Source organism: Fukomys damarensis, unplaced genomic scaffold (genome assembly GCF_012274545.1).
Source record: "Fukomys damarensis isolate Sample0158 unplaced genomic scaffold, DMR_v1.0_HiC HiC_scaffold_14, whole genome shotgun sequence".
In the NCBI taxonomy this organism is placed as follows: Eukaryota; Metazoa; Chordata; class Mammalia; order Rodentia; family Bathyergidae; genus Fukomys; species Fukomys damarensis.
The window spans coordinates 26808238-26825842 of NW_022900926.1; the positions used below are offsets into that span (position 1 = coordinate 26808238).

Below are 17605 nucleotides of genomic sequence, written 5' to 3' on the forward strand. Positions count from 1 at the left end.
CGGCTCCTCCTCTCCTCCTCCTCCTCCCAGCCAGTTGAGCCCTGACTCGGGCTCCGCGGGGTTCCCGCCCCTGTGCCCTCGGGGCTGGAGCCGGTACTCCTCTCAGGGAAAGGCGCTGCGCTCCAGGTGGCATCGCCCAGGGAGCGATGGAGTCCTGCCTGCCGCGCCGTGCGCCCTTCGCGGGAATCTGTCCGCCTGCCCTCTTCTCCACGGCCTTACTGCCCGCAGCAGCTGCTGTCTCGGGACACACACATTCATTCACACAGCCTCGAACAAACCCATTCTTGTGACTCCTGGGGACCCGCGGCTCAGAGGGATGACTCTCCCCGGCCTGCCCCCAGCGCTTCCTCTTTCTTTCTAGCGGGGCGCCTGGTTGACTCGCCGGGGTACTTTGCTGATGCCCTGAGCTTGGAGGGGTGGGGCTATTTGGTGACAGGATAGTGAGAGGCGAGCGAGGCCAGTTTGGCTCCCGAACTGGGGTACGGGTGAGGGCCTTGGGGCCCAGCTTTCAAACAAGAAGGAAAGAGTAGAGTGGAGAGGGCAGAGTCGTCTGGGTTCCCTCTGGCCCTGGCCCAGGTCTTCCGCAGTAAAAGCCCTTTGGCAGCCAGGTTGTTTGGGTAGCTGCCTCCCGGTCCCTTTCTTTCTCCACTTTTTGCTCATGGGCGCTCACAATCTGCTCGTTTAATTTCTCCCTATCGAAGCGACTGCTCAGCAGCAGAGGGACTGCGAGTCTGTCCACTCTACCCGCGCCTCCTTTCGGGTCTACCTGACAGCCCCGCTATCCGGTGGTGCAACCCCCTGCCCTCCCGAGTGCGAGGCGCCTGCGCGGGATCACAGCCCTCACTAAGGTGAGCACAGCCCTAGGGCAACGGAGATAGAAGGCAGCTGGGCTGGGAGGTTCGGTTTTCGGAGCCGCGCTTTCCTTTCATGGCCCACTGGGATGTGTAGTTCTTGCTCTCTCCTCCTAGCTCTAAGAGGAAACATGGATTTGGGGACCTAAAAACTACAAGTCCCTGAATGCCCCGCGACACAGACAGGAGGGCGTGGCGCTGGGCGTTCTGGTATACGGTGGTTGGACAAGAAAACCAACAAAGGGTATTTCTGGGTAGAATATCTTTGTGCTAGGCTCTTAGCGCGAAGCACATTTGCACAACCCTGCGAGGCACTGTCTTACCCAGCTCAAAGAAACTGTTTTCCCAGTGTCCTAGAGCTGTGAGTAATTCCCCTACGGTGAGCAGTGTCAAAGGGAAACAAGGTTGGTTATCCAAAAGAAAAAGAAATGGGGCCAGTTGGGAAGTCTCCTGTTGTGACAAGTGGTGAGCATAGCATTTAGAGCATAGCGTGAAATTACACGGTGTTATGAGTTGAAATGGAAAAGGGGTCATCCCAAAGCAGGTTAGGGTCGTGGAGGAATGGATAGGATCCTAAACATATAATCAAAATTAATCTTAAATTCTTTTAGATGCTGTACAACAAACAAGCTAATGGGACAACTCTGAGATTGCACTGTTATTAAAGGTCCAACTGGCAAGCTTCTGAGGTTTCCAGTGAAAGACGATCTCTTATGTTTTTCTGTCCTTTGGGTGATGGAATCAAGGAGATGTTACTCTGTTCCAAATGCCTTTCTTCGGGTATCTAATTAATATAATCCATCGTCTTGATGGTTTTGAACAGACTGCCCCTCTTGGAGCTAGAGGTATTAGCTAAACAGTAAAGAACTTGCCTCACACTCATGAAGATCTGAGTTCAATCTCCACAACTGCCCCTAAAAAGAAAAAGATTCCCACTCTTGTCCTCCAGCTGAACTTTTCAGACATGGTTATACTTCTTTAAAAGTCCTTATATGGTAGAGATACATATTAAGGCATTTGAAAGTGAAATCACTAAGTCTAGCCATTTACTTCCTAAAGACATGAAGCTATAGAGGCAACAATACTGAAAACTGTTGAAAATAGTTGATATCAGGTGATGCAGCTATATCTAGTCCTTTATTGCTGCAAATCACTACAAATATAGTGGCTTTAAAACAACACAGATTTTGTGAGTCAGGTATACCCGCACACTGAGTCCTCCTTTTAGGGTGTCATGCCTGCCACTTTGGTGTTGACTAGGCTATGTTCTCATCATGTGGAGAACTCATTCAGTGTTACAGTTTAGATCTAAAATGGACCTCAAAGCATAGTGTTTGGAAGGTGATTGGGTTATGGAGGCAGTATAGCTGTCTTGCTGTTAGGAGGCAGGCTCTGGTCCAAGGAAACTGGTCAAAGGGGGCCTGGTCTGGAGCAGTTTAACTGCACTAGGGTTTGTTCCCCTCTTCTCTGCTTCCCAACCTCATGAGCAGCTTTTCCTCTGCCATGCCTGTATGCCATACCCTTCTGCCTCAGAGCCAGCCTATGAGAGACTGAAACCTGAGCCAAAATAAACCTCTGCCCCTTTAAGTTATGGGTGTCTGGTCTTATGTCTCAGCAGTGAGGGAAATGACTGAGACACTCAGGTAACTGTGAGAATTCGTTTTCTTGCAGTTGTGGGACTGAGCACCCAGCTTCTTCCTGTCAACATCCTGGAGACCATCCACAGCTCCAAGAGAGCACCTACATTTCCTGAAGGACACCTATTGTCACATGGGCTTTCTCAGCATGGCCACTGACTTCATGAAGCCAGCAATGAGATTCAGCTAGAAGAAACTGATATAACACAGTCACACAGGGGCCACATCAAATGTGCACATCTTTTTTTTTCTCATTGAATTTATTCATACTTTTTAGGTATACAGTAGTTACATTCATCATTGGGATCTTGTACCTTTACATGACAGGTCTTGGTTCTCAGTTTTTTCCCATGCCCTCTCCCTTCACCCCCTCCTCCCTTCCCTATTTACAAAAACTTTTTTTTCATTTCATATTTTTTTTCTTTTCCCTTACTTCATTTCCCCTACCCTTCCCACTTCCCCTACACCTTTAGCCATTTTCTTCCTATTTCACCTTGTCAATTATACCATTTGGATCTTATCTACACTTTTAGTTTTTCACACCAGAGAAACTAGTATTTACACATGTGTGACTTACTAATTTCACTTAAGAGTATGACCACAATATGCACCCATTTTCCTATGAATTACTCTAATTTCTCTTTCATTATGGCTGAGTAGTATTTCATTTTATAGAAAAACCACATCTTCTTTATCCAGTCTCCAACTGATGGGCAAATGGGCTGTTTCCAAGATTTAGCTATTGCAAACTGTGCCGCTATAAACAGGGATGCATATATACCGCTGCGGTATGGTTCTGGAACATTTGTTTCATATGTTTACCTGCTGTTTTTAATTATTTATCTGAGAAATTTCTGTTCACTTCAGATGTTCCACATCACTGGTCATTCGAGAGATGCAGATGAAAACAACACTGAGATTCCACCTCACCCCATAAAGAATGGCTGCTATCAAGAAATCAACCAATAACAAATGTTGGCAGGTTGTGGGGAGAAAGGAACCCTTCTCCATTGTTGGTGGGAGTGCAGACTGGTGCAACCACTATGGAAATCAATATGGAGATACCTCAAAGAGCTGGGATTTGAGGTTCCATTTGCCCCAGCCATCACTCTGCTGGGTGTCTTTCCAAAATAATTAAAAGAATCATACCGCAGGGATATATGCGCATATGTTTATAGCGGCACAGTTTGTAATAGCTAAAACTTGGAAACAGCCCATTTGCCTATCAGTTGGAGACTGGATAAAGAAGATGTGGTTTTTCTATAAAATGGAATACTACTCTGCCATAAAGAAAGAGAAATTAGAGTCATAGGAAAATGGATACATATTGAGGATATATTCCTAAGTGAAGTAAATAAGTCACAAATGTGCACATCTTATTGGCCAGAAAGCTGATCACAAGTTTCACATATGCTCAAGAAAAGGGTATTATACAGTGACATGGACAGTAGGATAATTTTGTCCACCCCAGTGGATGAGAGGACCCATTATTCCATTCTTATCCATTGCACCTTATGCTTATGTTTGGATTTTCCACAATAAAAATAAGTAAATTGCTTATTTTAAATTATGTATCACTGGGCTGAAGCAGGAGGATCACAAGTTAAAGTCCAGCCTCAGAAATGTAGCAAGACTCAAAATTTAAATTCATTTAAAAGTGCTGGAGATATACTTCAGTGGGAAAGCCATGATTTCAATCCCCAGTACCACACACACACACACACACACACACACACACACACACACACAATTCAAGGCCAGACTGAGCAACTTAGCAAGACACGGTCTCAGAATAATTTTTTAAAGAATTGGAGATATTGTCCAATACTCCCTAGGTTCAGTCCTCAGTACTGCCAAAAATATAAATAAATAAATTTTCCACAGCAGAAAGGATTTGCCCTTATGAATTCTACATATGCCATGATACAATTGTTTATACATATTTTCCTAGGGTTTGCATGCTTCTCCCCAGTCCATGTACACTTACACTAATTATTAATAGCTAATTAATAATTTCCATAATGAGACCTACGGCAGTTGCTTGTGTGGGTGATTCAGACCTGAAAAGTTTCACTAGAATCTGGTGTGATAGCCATGGCTGTTAGCTCACCATCTTAAACACTCTGTACAATGTATGGTGGAGTTCTTCCACTGAATCATTTCGTCACTAAGTACTGTTTCAGCGGCAGGGTTATAAAAGGATCCAAGACAGAAGTTTCTACTACAGGGCGGTGGGGGTGAGAATTGGAGGGAGCAAACAATAATCAAATGACTAATAAGACAACTTCAGAGAGCAACTACACAGAAACCACAAAGCGAGGTGGTACGGCACAGAGACGAGGATGAGGTCTCTGTGGAAACATTGGAGCAGGGACTCAAATGAAGAGAAACGTCAAGGGCAAAAGCTGCCAGACAAAACTAGCCTGGAAAGTTCTAGAGGTGCAAAGAAAACATCAGCTTGAGCAGCGCAAGGTACGAAGAGTAGCCATAGGTAGGGCAAGGAGAAGATAGTGAGACAGCTGAAATCACTTTTGTATGCACTGGAAAGTCAGTTACTCTGTAACCAATGTTGATTCAGGTGTACAGGGATCAAAAAGAAGTAAAATAATAGTAATCGATGGAAAAAGTCCATGCTAGAAGGACCTCAGTGAATCTAGAATGATAGAACAAAGCATTTATTTTGCCTAAGAGGAAACTGAGGCCCCAAAATTTCCTTGAGAATGCCTGACAAATAACAATATAAAGATTTACCTGGATTTCTAAGAGTGCACTCTCCAATTTAAAGCTGTAGAAAACTGATAACAAATTAATTACTTAGTGCCTGTAATGTACAAGACACACTGATAAAGAAATTGAATGTGATAGAGAAACTACAATTTACATTGGAAAACAAGCTAGAAACATTAAATAAAATAAGATTTCAAAAATATCTTTTCTCAAGTCCCTTCTTTTATTATGCAATATCCTGCTGCTTGTATGTTTAGTTCAGAGGACCTCAATCTACCCGTTAGATTTGGAGTATCACCTGATGAGGCAGGAATTATCTTGATTTCACATAGGATGAAGTGAAGATCAGAGAAGTTAGTAGATTTGTCTAGGCTTCACAATAAGGAATGGATTTGGATCCAAGGCAGATCTAAACATCTGATTCCAACTCCTCCATTCTAACTCACTTCACAACAAAAAGAACACACATGTCTGATTAACTGCCAACTGAGCAAAGAGAGAATCTTGATTTCAGAGAAGATAACTCTCAGGGTCAGACTGTACCAAAGTGTGTCTGACTGTGACAGTTTGGACAGGTAAAAAGAAAGGGGTTAGAACCTCAGGGAAGTAGCAGTAGGTATATAAAAAAGTAAGTAAATTAGTGAGAAAACACATAATGTTCTTATCTGGATTACCATCAACAAGGATCCAAGTGCAAGTGTATTTGGGAGGGGATTTCAGAAAACAGCCCTAGGAATAGTCTGTGAGATATGGATGGAAAAGAAATAAGTAAAGCATGCACTGTCAATCAAGCTTTCCTAGAGATCTCTGAGGCTCAGACTTTCCCAGCATCTGTGGGACATGGTATCCAACTTGTCTCCATGTTGTCCCAATGAGGGACAAGGAAGCTGAAATTTCTTCACCATCTATGATTCATTGAAGTCTTCTTCCAGAAACATTAACTCTACATTTTTATCATTTGCCTAACGAAAAGCTGCTATTGCTGTAACAGGCATTGTAACTTAGAACAACAAGCTACCCTTTCTGTATTGTTGGTGGCATCTTCAATGCCAGCATCTTCTTCTGTTCTTGTCTGACTCAGTGGACCCACTGACTACAGACAGTATGTTATAAACAAAATTAGAACTCTGTTCCTTTCATTGGAGCAGCTCAAAGCATTCCACAGACCCACCTCATTAATTCTCAGAATGCCTCCAAACAGTCATAAAGGAAGATATTCCTATCTATCCCAAAAGGGAAGATGTTCAGATTCTGGGGCAATGTGTGGTTTCTACAGCTTTCTGGGGCAATGTGTGGTTTCTACAGCTTTCAGGGTCGGGATGAGGTATGCACACAATGTAGATTAGGTACACACAAGTCAAAGGGTACACACAAAGTCAAAGTCCTAGAAGAATTCTGAAATTGACAGAAAGAATTTCATTTGAAAGTTCTGGTATAGCAAAAAAGTAGCTCCCATTCCAAACAAATTTCTCCAGACAAATCAGACACCTTTATTCCTACCAGTCCAAAGAATTTGCCCACATTTTTCATTTTTTTGTAGCACTAGAGATTAAACCCAAGCCCTCACAAACGTTAAGCATGTATTCTACTACTGAATTACATCCCCAGCCCTATAAAGTGCGGTTACCATCATTTTTTTGGTTGTTCTTGGGAGTGAACCTTGGCTTCTTGCAAGCTAAGTACATGCCCTACCACTGAGCTTCACTCCCAACCAGTTTGTTAGCATTTTTACATGTACTTGAAAAATCTAGGAATATTTCATGTTGAAGCACAAACTGCTTCAAGTAATAAGCTCAGCACTATGAAAGAGAAAGACAGAAACAGAAAGAGAGACAAAGTAGAAAAAATATAATTAAAAATTTCTAATAATTTCCAAGTTTTTTTTTGTTCTTTATCAAAAATATTACTTCTTAGTATATTTATTTAAACTGCCTATGTATTGAAGAAATTATACCATGCATAAATATGAAAAATGTAAAATCATTTAAATTATCGCCTTGAAATAAAAAAAATTAACAATTTTGTTGGCCAAATTTATCTAATTCATTTTATACATACACACATTTTATATTATTTAACAAAAGTTAAGTAAAGTCCATCCATCCACGCTGTTTTTATCACATATGCTCTTTTTTTTTGGTACCGGGTATTGAACTTGGGTCCTTGCTCTTGCAAGGCAGGCCACCGAACCGCTGAGATAATCCCCGGCCCCCTAGGTGGTATTTTATTTTATTTTATTTTTTACATATGCTCTTTTTTTCACTGTCCAAATTTTATCTGGTGCTTTAGTTAGTGTAACAATTGGCTAGTTGGTTGCATTATTTATATGTAAATCATATGATGATGTATACTATTAATACACATAATAAATACAAATAAGATCCTTTGGAGCAGTTATGCATAAGACATGTAATATTGGATTTATACCTAGTTGGACTAGGGATGTTGGTAAAGGAACCAGAAGTTCTATAACACAGAGTAAACACATATCTGATGTGAAAGGCAATGGAATGTGAGCTACATTGGCAATGACACTTCACTAACCAGTTTAGAACAACACAAGTTAAGTACAATCCAGTATCAGGATATCTGTATATGGTCGTGTGAACCATTAATATTTCTAATGTCAGAAAATTCACATTTTATCCAGGCCATTTTAATCACAGATTGGGTAAAAAAGAAAATGTATTTTTTAATTGTGGCACCCCCCCAATTTCCTACCCCATTCTTTCCCAAGCAACCAGTGTTAATGACTTGGTGAATATATCCCTCTCCAGGTTCATATAATTATGAACAAATATATACACACACATAAATGTATATTACACTTTCATCAAGAGTTCTAATGATGTCCTTTATATTTCATTTTCCCAGCTTGGGATTCAGTCCAGGATCATGCATTGCACTTTATAGTTAGGCCTAAGTCTCCTTTAATGGGGAATAGTCCCACATTCTTACTTTGAGTTTCTTGGTCTTGATGTCCTGGAAAAGCATAGGACACTTAGACTCTTCATTTGAGTTTGTTTGATGTTTCATCATAATCAAATTCAAGAGGGGGCTTTCACCAGTTCCCAGGCATTTCACGCAGGCAGCAGTGTACAGATCAAAAGACACTAGTCCTGTGCTGTATTGCTGAAACTTTGGTATACCCACTGCTTTGGGGCCACCTATTCCTCCCACAGTGGTGAGAGCACTTTGAAGGGGCATGAGTATATTCTCTCCAGCCTCTGGGGCGGGTAAATCTGGAATATACCTCAAGCCCAAGCCAAAACTGGGATGCAAAATACAATTTTTCATTGAGAAGCCAAAAAAGATGAGCTCTGTTTTCAAGGAACAGTTTTTATCAAGAGACACAAAGGCTCCAAAACTATTGTTTGATTTACTGTAAAATGTGCAATACACATGATCTTAAAAAAAAAAGAAAGCTTCCTAAGAGCCATGAGAAACAATCCTGCAGCTGCCAAGATTAAGCCCAGCAGGGAGAGAACAGCAGTCAGGTTGTGAAGTTTGCAAATCCTGTTCCACGGGGAGGGAGCTCAGCACTGCTATTCCTCCCACCCACATCTGCACAGTCAGCATCTACTTGCTCCTCAAAAGACAGGAGCAAAGCAAAGAAACACTCCTCTTTTCTAGAAATGGAGCTTAGTCAACGAGAATACTTAAAGAATCCAAAGTGGATTTCAGAAATTTCTGGTCTCCTCTGTGAAGGAAGAATGGATTTTAAGAAGTCTCTTGTTATTTCTGAATTAAAGGTAGTCAATAAAACAACATATTCATTTGTATTTATTCTGTGGGCACGTGGAATCAAGGTCTAAGAACTACACTTACTTGACATCTTGTTGGCCCTTTGGGGGAATAAAACTTCATTGGAATGATAACTGAAAAGGCCTTCCTTAAAGGTTGGCTGTGAATTAAAAAAATATGTGACAATGTCTTAGCAACAGTAAATTCATGTACTCGTGTTAATTGTATTTTTATTACTCTTTCCTTTCTAGTTATCAATTTTCACTATTTATATTATTTTCTGTCAAAAGGATATTGAGATCTTTGTGAGAGAGTCTGCTTACTCATGTAGATTTCTTGGGGGAGGATTATCAATAGCCTTATTGCTAGATTGAGACAAAAATGCATGTATCCTTGTTCTCCCACAAATATCAGTAAAGTCTGAAGATTCTTCCTATTTGGGGTATAAAAATATAAAAATAAAAATATCAGGGATATTTGTAACTGTAGATTATTCAATAAAAAATAATTGCTGCACTTGTATTTCCTGCCTATTATATGACATCCAAAAACAGCTGACTCATACATAGCACACAGTTTTCAGATGATGGAGGGAGAGTAAAGACACAAGTCACTATCAGGGCATGCAGGCAGATTTGAAGAACAGATTTTTATAAATATCTTCTAGATTTATACTCAGCTATGTCCTACAAGAGAAAAACAACTGCATCCAGTGCTGCCTTTTCTTCCATGGATTGAAGGATTTCCTCAGGCCACAGCCTTGCCCAGAGATTCTTCCTGATGCTCATCCAGGGTTCTCCATCTCTGGTTCTCAGACTCTCCAACCAGAAGAGAGGGAACTCATGCTGGCTTCCTATCTGGATGCTGAGGTGCTGTGCAGATAGCTCTTATCTTGGAATCTCAGCAGTGTATTCCAGATCAGGAGTAGAAATTAGTAGTTAAGTTGAATTTGGAAGGGTACAATGCAGACTTACACAAGTTGCCATTTTTCTACCAAATTCAACTTAAATGTGATCCCTCCATGGATCAACCACAGAGGAAAATTTGTTCAGCATCCTTTAACACAGAAATTGAATTTTATTTTTTATTCAATGTTCATTTGCATAAAATCCCTGGTCAAGGTTCCTTTTCTTCTGCAAATTTTGATTAAATATCTCCATTTAAAGATGTCGTTTAAGCAGCCTAGGATTTATATTAGTCCTATGGGTTGAATGTTTGTACTCCCTGTCCCAAATTCACATGTTGAAACTCTCATTCCAACATGAGGCATTGGTAGGTGGAGCCTTTGGAAAGTTATCAGGTCATCAGGTCATGAAGGTGGAGTCCACACCAATGGGATTAGTGCCCTCACTTCTCCTCACCTCACCACATGAGGAAGATGGCCATCAGAAAACTGGGAAGAGGGCCTTCACCAGGAATAGAATAGGCTGATATCTTAATCTTGGACTTCTAGGCTCCAAAACTGCAAAAAATAAATATTTGTTCCTTAAGCCACCCACTTTATTTTATTATAGCAGTTTGAACTGAGACATTTATTATCCTCAGACTCTCTTCCTACTGCCTAGAATGACTTTTGCCAATAAATGATGATGATTTAAAAAAATGCACAGTTGAAACAATAAAGAATGCCAAGGAATAAAGCAATCAAAGTCTCACACACTTCCTCCATCTAGGTTGATGGTACCATGCACAAGAAAACATGTCTAAGAATATCTCCTGAACTACTGTTTTAAATAGTAAAAAATTAAAACTAGAATCAACCTATATGTTCATTAGTAGCAGTCTAGATAAGAAATTGAGGACTATTCACACAATAGAATATTATACGATTGAAATGAAATAACTACATCTTATGAAAATAAACATGTACATTTTAAAAAATAATAAATGAAAAAGGAAATTTTCTAAAGATTATATATATATATATATTATTGTGCTCTTTGTATGACTTATAACAGGATATATTGATTGTAGTTAAATATGTATATGCCAAAATTCAACAAAAAAATTCCAAAGTGATGCTAAACACAATTTAGGACATTTCTTATGTCTTCAAAGGATGACAATGGGGATAAGATGAAAGAGATGTTTAGGAATTAGAATGAAATACATATTTTACTTCCTAAGCTGTATAGTAGGTACGAGGGAAATTATTGTGTTTTTATTATATTATTATATAGAAATCTTTGCATTCCAGGATATACTTCTTGATATTTTTTTAAAGAGTGAGAATACCATTTCACTTTTGTACCTCAAGTTGTTTAGTAACGAGTCTTTCCAAACAATATGTTATCTCAGATAAAAATCTACCCTCTAAAACTACCATATATGAGTGCGTTTCCCTTTGGACTTTCTAATTTAGACTTTCCAGTGGGGCTTTTTCTGGCCTTGCCCTGGGTTGATGAGGGAAATCTGTTTCCACATATAGATACAGAACAGTGGTTTATTAGCAGTTGATTGCTAAGGTTTAGGCAAAATACGGGAGCTGTCAAGACAGAGTAGAAGGAATCCCTGGGAAAGAAAAAATGCATATTTAATTCACTGGAAAAATTTGAATACATTATACCTGAATATCTTTAGGCCTCTGTGATGGTCTATCTTGTGTACATGTAAAACTATCACCACAAGAAAAACTTGCTATATTACACTAGTTGATCTCTATTAGCACTTCTCCACTAAGTATATATTATCCTCCTGGCAAAAAGGAAAATGAGTGATAAAAATTTCATTTTCTTACCTTCAGTATCTCAAGAGGAAACAAATCTAGCTATTTACATTACCACAGATGTCCAGTGAATTTGAAGTAAAGCTTTGAAAAATTCTTTAAAGCTGAAAACAAAACAAAAACAACAGCAAAAAAATGAGTATGGAAGTGGAGAAACCAGAAGAAAAAGAGACAAAAGGAGCCTGAACAATGTAAAGTATGAATTTTAAAAGCATTGGGTATCAAGGTAAATTTGGGTAATATTAGTGAACTCCATCCATCCATAGAGTCTGAGCATATGCCACCAACATATGGAAACACAGAGATAGGTAAGAACCAGCCTCTGACATTAACTGTAGTGACATCAATGCACATAACATCTGCCTACATGCAGAGAGGGGTAAGTCCTATAAGGATGCGTGCATACAACAGAGCAGAAGGTCACAGGTGAAAGACAACCACTTGTGGACAGTTTCACAGGGGGAACAGGCATTTGGTCCAGATCCTCACTGAAACTACTTATCATCAGTCAAAGGGATGAAGATTAAATTCCAAAATGAAGGATAAAAGACAACTCTCACAGTATCGTTTAAACATTTGAAGAATGGCTTAAATGACCATGAATGAAGAGTTGCTTTGAAAAATCTGTATGCCATAGGAATGGAGCCACAGCATTCATAGGCTGGAGGGACCACGCCCCCCCCCCGGACTGGATGAAGTTGCGCTGTTGGTCCCTGACTATCTGCATCTGTGGAATCTTCACCCTGGCTATGGCCACCCCCCAATTCCTAGCTGGTTCTGCATTTTGTTTCCCTTTGCATAAGGCAGCAGAGGTGCTAACTGGCTGATCTGATTGTGGACAAGACCAACACTTTGGGACAGAGATGATGAAGCAAGCCACTTGCCCACAGTGGGTGGACACAATCCCAGTATGCAATCATATGTCAACTCCAATCTGGCTCTATATTTTGCTACCCCTTGTTACAAGCAGCATAGGCACCAACTAACTGACCACCATGATCCTGGACAAGGCCAATGCCCAGGGTGAGAAGCCAAGGTAACATAGTTGTTGCTAATATTTTTTTTCTCTGGATGCCAATACCTGGATTCCCTTTATGTCATTAACAATAATGCAGCCTATCCCTGGAGAATGTGGTACTGGGCCAAATATTTTGCAGCTCCCCCTACCCAAATGATCAGAGGTGGGCCCTGGGACAGAGGCAAAGGCCAATAATTGTCATTCCTAGAGGGCCTTGCAGAAAAAAAAAAGAAAAAAAAAAAAAAAGAAAGAGGTCTTCTTACTATCAACAAAGTTTTCCACTACAGATATTTCTTATTTACCTGTTTAACAACTGTTCAAACTTACTACTGAGGTGCAATGTTTGATCTTATGACCTGCCCCTTGGAATACCCATCTGTTTTTTTATTTGTTTGTTTTGTTTTGTTTTGGTAAAATTCTGTACATCTTGTTTATAGAGACTTAATGTCTTTTTTGTACAGTATACCTTGTTTATATAGCATTAAAATTTGCTGATTATACTGTACAGTATTATAGTTTTATATAATTATGTCATAATTACAGTACAGTACTGCATGTAAGAGTTATGGAAATAAAAACAAAGTCATCAAGTTGGACTTTCCTTGTACCATTTCTTTCTTTTGAATATTAGAATACTTACACAATTCCTCATTTAGCAACCAATTCATTTAGCAACCTAGTCACAGGAGTAGAACTGAACAAGGAATGTCTGTATAATCAAACTACCTACCTCAGCACACAAAAAAAGGAAAAAAAATATAAGCATGAAAAGACAAACAACAAAATGTCTCCAAAAACTCCTAACTCCCTCACAGCTGATCCATGGGGCATTGAAAGGGAGGAAACCAAAAGCCACACAGAATAATTATTCAAAATGATAGCAGTGGAGATAAGACAGATCAATACGATACTTGGCAACTTAAGGAAGATATAACTAAACAGGTAGTGGGGCTAATAAATAAAAAGTTCAGCAAGTCTACAGAAGACACTAATGAAAATCTACCCGAGTTAAACAAAGCAATATAAAACATGAATGATGAGCACAGAAAAGAATTCAAGTCCCCAAAAAGGTGCCAAACACAATTTTAGGGGATGAAAATGTTATCAAAAGTCCGAGCAGCAGAAGTAAGCAATGTGAGGACAGAGTGTCAGAACTAGAAGACAGGGCTGTTTTTGGTGCCCGATTAATGAGAGACACCTTCAAAACAATTATAACATGACAAATGGATCCATTGGTCCAGGATTTCTCAATTAATCCCCAATGGAAAAGATGTTGTAATGTTCCTTCCAGAACTCTTTAAGGGTTAAATTTGTATCTGAGACCATCTGGAAGCACAAGCAGCTGACATTTGGGTCATAACTCAAGACTTTGTTCATAAGTTAAAACAAAAATTCTGGTATTAACCCAAGTTGTATGTCAGGCTGGTCATAACTCTAGGGTCCAGTGTAAAAAGATCTGATAAACATAAACACTAAGTCACTCAGCCTCCTGAGCAGGGATATTGCTGGACCCCAGATGACAAGAACTGACAGATGTACAGTGTGGATCACCAAAAGGGAAAATTCTCTCATATTTTCACCAGAAGCAACATGGTCAAGCAAGGCCATGGCCCATCCTCACAGCTGATGTTGACAGAGGAGCTGAGAGGCTCTATGCATGGTCCCAAAGCAATGCCTGAGAAGACTTAACTGACTTTGATAGACAGCAAGAGGTTAATTTTGATTGACACAAGTCTCACTTAAACTTTGTTTTAAACACCTAGTAGAAAAGTATAACTAAAGATATATAAAGTCAAGACCATAGGAACAAAGCTAGATATAGAAAGGGATTCCATTTGTTGACCCCTTGTGGCAGTTTCTAGTTATACCAGTAGCTGATCCCTGTTATGGTTCATTAAGATAAAAACAGAAAAGAGTCTACAAAAGCTCAACAAGTTTTTAAACTCCTTAGCTAAAACTGTCCTTTGAGACCACCAAATTCTCCATCTTCTTACAGCTAAAACTAGAGAGGCTTATGACAAAATATCAGGTTGTTTTTAATGACAAAATATCAGACTGACTGATAATTTCCATCGGTAGAGGAGTCTAACAGCCAGTCCCTTAATAACAGTTTCTAGACATGACTGTTTCCCCAACCTGCCTTTCCACTCTGGTGCTCATGCTTTGATTATGCACACTCTAATTTCTTGGGAAATTTGTTTATTCTTGCCTAAAAGCTGCCAAACTCCAAGTGATCATACAGCTAGAACCAACAAAAAATGTGCTAGACTCCTTTTACCTACCAGGATCCACCAGATTGACCTTGTAAAGACAGTTCACAACTGCTAAACTACAACAGGACTTCTATCTAACGCCCGTTAAATTAGCTCTCTGAAGAGGGCGCCCTCTGAAGAGGGTCTCCTATATTGATCCTTCTCAGATCAAAGCAGTTAGATGGAAACTACACCCCTTTTCCCTAAGCACAGTTAGGGATAGCTCTTCAGAAGGGGGAATACTGTAGGCAGCTAAGTTAGTTAGAAGATATTATAAGACAGGCAGGGCCTCTGTCCTCAGCACATAGGACAACTGTGACTGGAGGTATATTCACTGAAGGCCAAGATTCAAGAAAAAGAACTGCTGGGGATGTAGTTCAGTGGCTCCACGCCTACCTTGCAAGCACAAGGACCTGAGTTTGATCCCCATTATTACCAAAAAAAGAGGAACTACTATTATATCCACATACTGCTCCTAGGCATGAACAGTAGTGATTGTTATTCTAAATAGGCATCAATCACTTCGAATGGGAAACAAAACTTCCCTATTCCATTCCTACAGAGAAAATCCTCACTCATTTGACATTTGCTTGCTAGTGACTTGCTTCCCCACTTAATCTTCATTTAATCAATATTACCTAAGCAACTATACTTGTAGTCTTATTAGTTGCTTGTAGTTTCATCCCACCACATACCCATCTTATGATTTCCCACTGGATTAACATTATCTAAGTGACCCTACTTTTAATCTTATTAGTTGACTACAGTTTTGTCCCACCTTGAACCCACTTCACCTCATGGCTTTGCTAAATAAAACACCCTTGAGGGGTATTGGTGGGTAACCCACTTTTCAGGCCCATTTCTGTCTCTCCTAGACAAGCTTTCTCTCAATAAATTCTTCCTAGACTTTTTTTTAAAAACATAACCACAATTATAGTGGGGGACCTCAAAACCCCACTGTCACAAATAGAACCACTCAACCAAAAAAATAAAAAATAAAAAAAGAATATCAGAGTTGAACTAAACATTCAAACACATGGACCTATAGGTATCTATAGAGTGTTCCGCTCAACAACAGAATACACATTCTTTTCAGTAGTACATGGAACAGTCTCCAAAATAGACCACATAATAGCCAATAAAGCTTGCTTAAGTAAATGCAAAAGAATTGAAATTATACCATGCATATTATCAAATGTGATGAAACTAGAAATCAATTGCAAAAGAAAATACAGACACTATGCAAATGCATGGAAATTAAACAATATACTCTTGAATAATCAATGGATTACAGAAGAAATCAAGGAAGAAATAAGACAGTTCCTACAATCAAACAATAATGCCTTTATGACATACTACAACTTAGGGGATTCAATGAAAGTAATCCTAAGAGGGAAGTTTATAGCTGTGAATGCCGAAATCACAAAAATAGAGAGAGACCAAATAAGTAACCAAATGATGCAGAAATTAATAAAATTGAGACTAAAAAATAATATCATTGAGTTGAAGATGGTTCTTCAAAAGAAAAAACAAAAGAGATAAACCTATAGCCAATCTTAGCAAAAAAGGAAAGAAAACATCTGAAACAATACAATAAAAAAGGTGAAATAACAATAGACCGCCGAAATCCAAAAGGTTACTAGCAAATACTTTGAAAACCTATAAGCCAACAAATTGGAGAATTCAGAAGAAATGGATAGATTCCTAGATACATATGAATTACCAAAAACTGAACTAAAAAAGATATAAAAATCTTAAGCAGTCCAATAACAAGCAACGAAACTGAAGTAGTAATAATAATAATTTTTAAAAAACTAACAACTAAGATAAACCCCTATCTGGATGGATTCTGCAAAATTTTCAGGGAAAATCTAATACCAATACCTCTCAGGCTCTTTAATGAAACTGAAAAAGAAGGAGTACTCATAGAGTCATTCCTAAAAGGTAACATTATTTTGATTCCAAAACCAGACAAGGATCCAACCTAAAAAGTCAACTATAGACCAAACTCTTCAATCAATATAGATGCAAAGATCCTCAATAAAATACTGGCAAACAGAATGTAACAAATCATCAAAAAGATCAGACATCATGACCAAGTAGTCTTCATCCCAAGGTTGCAAGGATGGTTCAACATATGCAAATTAACAAATGTAATACATTATATAAACAGAAGGAAGGACAAAAATCACATGATCATCTTGGTAGATACAGGAAAAGCCTTTAACAAAATTCAATATCCTTTAATGATAAAAAGTATCCCGAATAAAGTAAAAATGAAAGGATTTTAGCTCAATCTGATAAAAAAACTACCACCAATACCATATTTTTGTTCTCTGAAACAGGGTTTCCCTATATAGTTCAGGCTGTCCTTGAACTCACTATGTAGGCCAGCTCGCCTTGAACTTGAGGTGATTCTCCTGCCTCAGCCTCCTGAACTCTAGGATTATAGACATGTGCCACTATACCTGGCACCAATATCATATTAAATGTGGAAAAACTGAAGGCTTTTTCTCTAATATCAGGAACAAGACAGCATGTCCACTATCACCACCCCTGTTCAACATAGAACTCAAAACATTAGTGAGAGCAAGTAGGCAATAAAAATAAATGAATACACACACACACACACACACACACACACACACACA

At 39.2% G+C, this 17605-nt stretch overlaps 1 long non-coding RNA gene across 2 annotated transcripts in view; it reads left to right on the forward strand.

Annotated features, from left to right (window-relative positions):
• Positions 1-2763, forward strand: part of LOC117286010 — a 3830-nt gene extending 1067 nt beyond the window's left edge. Inside the window, exons 2-3 of one of the 2 annotated variants that reach the window (XR_004517134.1) lie at positions 702-848; positions 2523-2763. This is a non-coding gene — a long non-coding RNA (uncharacterized LOC117286010). Of the gene's footprint in view, positions 1-701; positions 849-1462; positions 2351-2522 lie in introns of those variants that run through there. The other variant, XR_004517133.1, reaches the window with a different exon arrangement.
• Positions 2764-17605: the final 14842 nt, after the last annotated feature.